The sequence below is a fragment of the Myotis brandtii genome, unplaced genomic scaffold, assembly GCF_000412655.1.
Source record: "Myotis brandtii unplaced genomic scaffold, ASM41265v1 scaffold702, whole genome shotgun sequence".
Taxonomy (NCBI): Eukaryota; Metazoa; Chordata; class Mammalia; order Chiroptera; family Vespertilionidae; genus Myotis; species Myotis brandtii.
The window spans coordinates 956,251-961,386 of NW_005370755.1; the positions used below are offsets into that span (position 1 = coordinate 956,251).

At 34.3% G+C, this 5,136-nt stretch overlaps 1 protein-coding gene and 1 long non-coding RNA gene across 6 annotated transcripts in view; both read right to left on the reverse strand.

The window, feature by feature from the left end:
* Nucleotides 1–5,136, reverse strand: part of ERBB4 (erb-b2 receptor tyrosine kinase 4) — a 916,002-nt gene that overhangs the window by 629,049 nt on the left and 281,817 nt on the right. The window lies entirely within an intron of this gene.
* The window catches only part of LOC106724068, a 14,234-nt gene continuing 13,694 nt past the window's right edge, over nt 4,597–5,136 (reverse strand). Inside the window, exon 3 of the long non-coding RNA XR_001359819.1 lies at nt 4,597–4,717. This is a non-coding gene — a long non-coding RNA (uncharacterized LOC106724068). The remainder of the gene's footprint in view (nt 4,718–5,136) is intronic.

The following is a 5,136-nucleotide window of genomic DNA, read 5'->3' on the forward strand; positions in this document are numbered from 1 at the left end:
GGCCCCCCCCTCCCCCCCGAGTGCACAAATTTTTGTGCACCGGGCCTCTAGTATTTTATAATCAGTGGCTCTTATTTATCATAACTTTGATGGTTATGGCACTGAACTAATAATGATTTTCAAGCTTATTCATTCTTCAGCTGGCCCTGATTCCACTGGACTATCTTATTATAGTAAGACTGTCAGTGTAACCCTGGCCAGTTACCTCACAGCTATCCTGAATACCGCTGTAACCTCAGAGCCCAGCTCAGGCTCTGACACAAGCCAGGGAGGGGGTTTGTGGAGGGAGACAAAAAGTGCTTGAGAGAGAGTTATCACTAGATAAAATTGACTTGGTTCAAATCCTAGAATTGCCTTTCCATCTCTGTGACCTTAAGCAAATTACTTAAATACACTTATAAAATCTTTTCATGTTTGTAAATATTACATGGATTAAATGAAGTAATACATGTGTGTAGCAGTGAGTTCTTTATGTAAAAGCTTATTCTCATTATACATTAAAATTCAAAAAGAAAAAAAACCTGGGGATGCTTTAGGTCTAATTACACTCTGTTTTAGACACATGCACTAAGAACTATCTCAGTCTATTCTATCATTAAATGTTCTTTTACCTTAAGTTTAAGGAACCATAAGCAGAGTGATAATGAATTCTGACAAGTATTAAAAAATGATTTTTATAAGTTTTCATAAATACAATGAAGTAAAGTGATGTTTACAAATGTCTATTCTACAGTCATCTCTAAACCGGAATTAGATGTAAACATACTCTAGAAAAATTATCTCCTTAAATTCCTTTATTTTGTTCCTATAATATGATCAGTGATGCTATGATCAAACTTTTGACAAGAATAAAAGACTGTCATGTAAAAAAACAACCAAAAAAAACAACAACAAAAACCTCCTTCTGATAAGAGCTAGAAAAAGAGAAATGTCACCAGTCCAGTCACATTAAAGAAAGAAAAGAAAGTGGAGTCAATGCGAACAATGGCAGTGGATCATGATTTATATTAAAAAGATTTTTCAGCTAATGGAACTATCTGTTTGTTTTCTAGTGAATAATGCTATGCCCTCAGCAGCAGTAGCATCTGTTCTTATATAATATATGAAAGAAGGGGAATTAATTTGTCTTTCAGCATGTGCTATGAAACATATTAATTGTGAACTCAAAGAATAATGAAACATTATTCCAATTGAAGTGAAATCAGATCTAAGCTTATTAATGTGATCCAATGCTGCATTAAATAAAGGCTATTAATAAGAAGAATAAGAACTGAAACATTTTTTAGGGATTAGTTGGGATAAGATTGCTTACACATAATGCCATAAACAAATTACATAGTTAGGAAACAGCATAGACTTTAATATGATAGACTTAGGTTTGAGGTTTATTTCTTTTCTGATCTGGGACAAGATACTTGAACTCTCTACATCAAATCTCCTCTATAAATTGGAATGAATTTTACCTACTAGAGGAGGTCATCTTCTTAAAGTGTTTAGGAACTAACTTTATGTCATATAATGAAGTGTAATTTCCTTTCTTTCATCCTGCTCTTCTATTCTAAAAAGCATATGAGTTTATGAGTAGTTTTTTTCTTTATTATGACAAGTAAACAATTAGACAAAAGACTAAGTTGGACTATACTAAAGTCCTATGCTTCTTTAAAACTTACTTTTAGAGGTCAATGAATATTCTTACAAACAATATTACATAGTAAGCAGCTGATTGCACAAAGGATTTAAATACTTGCATATTTTATCTCTATATGAGCTCTTTATCTTGGGATTTATATCCCCTTTATTTAAGGAATATTTATGAAGCTTGAAAACAAGAAAAAAAACTGAATAATGATCAATCTCTTGTACATTTTCTGTCTCACAGTCCATTCACTGTCCCATCTGCCTGGCTTGTGCTTCCCTTTCACACTTGCAAGACTAATTTCTTCTCCTACTTTCAATTTTTATTCAAAAGCCACTTTCCCGGTGAAGTTTCCACATGCTAATGCATCTAAAATTTCAACCCATGTCCTTCTCTCATTGTTTTTTTTTTTAATACATACTACCATAATATACTACATAATATGTTCACTTATCTTGGAGGAAGATTTCATAGAAAAAAGGGAACCTTGATAAAGGAGAGACACATTTTGAATTACATAAAAATGGATAAGGCAAGTGCTTATATTGAAATAGGATACAATTGAGATTTAGAACCACAGGAAGAGAATTATGATAAGAAAATTCACCAGTCTTGAAATGCAACATAAGAATTATGATTTAATAGGAAGATCTCGAGGATGTTAATGGATGTTTGGTGGTAGTGAGAAATCAAAACACTAAGAACACAAGTTTTACTGCTTACTGAATTTACTATCAGGAGATGAGGTAGACACTTTAAAAGAGAAACTGTTAAAATATGCCAATAACATGGCATCTCTTTAAAAATCCTGTAACACTTCTGGCATTAAACAAATTACTGCTCAACTAAAGGAGAAAAAAAAAACTTAACCTCGCTATCTCATAATTTCTCAATTACTAGTAAATGTTTACAAAATTATTAATCAGAGAGATAGTTACCCAAAAGTTGATTCACTGGATAGAGGCAGACGACAGGGTTAAGTGGAGTTGAATTTAAAGTAGAAAAAGTATTACAAGTTATTATTAATTAGTAGAATTTTTATATCTTTATAATGTTTGCTTTTCTAGGAAACAAGAGAACTGAGAGGTAATGGATACTCAGACAAAAAGCTTTTTTTCTGTCACCTACTCCTCAATATCTAAGTCTCCTCTAAGTCTCCTTTTCTATTTATCCTGTAAATAGTCCCTGAGTGATCTCATGTTTTCAATTATTTTCTGTGCTGAAAATTCCCTAGTCCATAACTCCAAACTAGATCACATTGATGAACTCAAAACTCCTATCTCCCAGGGTATAGGATGTTTGCACATGGCACCTCTATTTCATCATGTCCAAACAAACATCACCCACCCTCTTTATCTTTGAACCTATTTATTTTTCTTCACGTTTTCCTTTTTTTCATCTACATCCATTCAGTTTTGCAACCTAAGAATCCAACAGTCGTCCCTGACCCCCCTCTGTTCCTCAAATTTAATTACTCACTATGTACTGTAAATTCTACACTTTAAATATCGCTGTATCCACTTCTTTATTCCACTGTCACTATGTCACTCCAGGCCACGATCCACTAATGCTTGCACCACTTTACCTTCCACGAGTATCTAGGCCACTCATTTTTATTTAACTTCCACTGCCGCCTCAAGTATTTTTGGTCAAAGCATTTCTTGAAGAAAAGACACACAGAGAAACAATAAATATGTGAGGTGATGGTGATGGTTGTGTTAACTAGATGAGGGGTATTTTTTCACAATGCATACATGTATTAAGTCGCCATGATGTCAACTTTACATCTTAGAATTTTACCCCACTTTCACCTCAATAAAGCTGAAATTTAAAAAGAAACATAAAAAAAGAGATGCTGAATATGATGGAATGATATAACCTCATTAGTAAATCACTTTTATTTCCATATTATTTAGGGCAATGGTGTCATTAAGTCAGAAAAAAAATAATTTACATCATTGAAAGGCCTCAGTTCAATTAAGATCTGAGATATACCAAAACCACTGGTTTCACTATTTTTTTAATTAAGAAGTAATATCTTTAAAATGCATATAAGTGAATCTGGCCCTGACCTAATCGAACCAGGATCTCCTGGTTCATAGGTCTATGCTCAACCATTGAGCTACAGCAGCCAGGCTGGAGAGACAATATTTTTGTTGAAATGTGCAAAGTTGAGATCACCATTAATTTAAAGTATGGATTTATGTCAAAATAAATTATTTTATGTTTTTAATATCTTCATTGGGCATTTTTAAAGGGGTAAAAATGAAATATCTGAAAGAAGCAACTTATAATATTTTGTTTTAATTTGAAGAAGAATGCTTTTTTCTTCCTAAAAACTCTGCTGTGCTATCTTTAAGACTTGAATGCTGTCCTTAATCTCATGGTATTTTCTATTAAATGCACAAGAGTCCCTTAAATTATCTTCATGCTGTCAACAAATTAGATAGGAGGCAATGATTTTTAAAATCAGATTTATTTTCGTGTTTTTAGTTTAATGAAAGGTAAGACTAAAGTTGATTGACAGTGAGGATTTCCTTAAATCACAGAGTCAATGTAAAGATAGGTCTAAGATGAGAACTGAGGTTTTCTGATCCAAAAACAATCTTTCAATCATACTGAGCTTTAATTCTTATACTTAAATACATGATACATTATATCTAGTTCCAATAGATAGCAGGCTGTTATAAATGAAATATTCCAATAACATATAATTTTATGTTATAGGCAACAATATTTAAGCTTTAGAATAGTTTTAATGAATATATATCTTTGTGATAACAAAAATATCTATATCTATATCTATCTCTATCTATATCTAATCTATATCTATATCTATATCTATATCTATATCTATATCTATATCTATATCTATATCTATCTATATGGCTAAGTGACTGACCCTACATCCATCCGACCATCCAACCAACCAGCCAGTACATATGGCATGCACTGGCAATTTAAAAATAAACATTGACTCGCACATGCACAATACATATAAAGCTCTCACTAGCGCCAATCGCACGTGTATGTTTCAATCTGTCATAGTCGACTGTGAATTTGGTTGTTTTTGTTGACATTCTGAAGCTGAAAGAAAGTGGAAATTTTCACACCTATTTCAGTGATGATTCCATCCATTCAAAGGATGATGCCGAAAAGGAAAATTTTCCCATCGAATTTCTTAATAGTATTACTCCTTCAGGAATGCCGTGTTATAAATTAAAATTGAAAGTAGTCTGGGTCATGCCACGGGAACCAGAGTCAAGTCCCCACCCATCCATGTGTGCCTCAAAATCATGCGAGACCCAGACCCGGCTGGCCCCACCCCCATTGGGCTAGACCCAGACCCGCCGGCCCCACCCCCGTCTAGTTCTAGTTCTGCAGGGTGGGGGGTGCGGCCTCAGGTTGCCAGGCCCAGTGCCAGGGCTAGGGGTGTGGCCTGAGGTCCCCCGGCCCAGGCCTCGGCAGGGGGCATGCCTAGAGGTCCCCGTCAAGCCCCG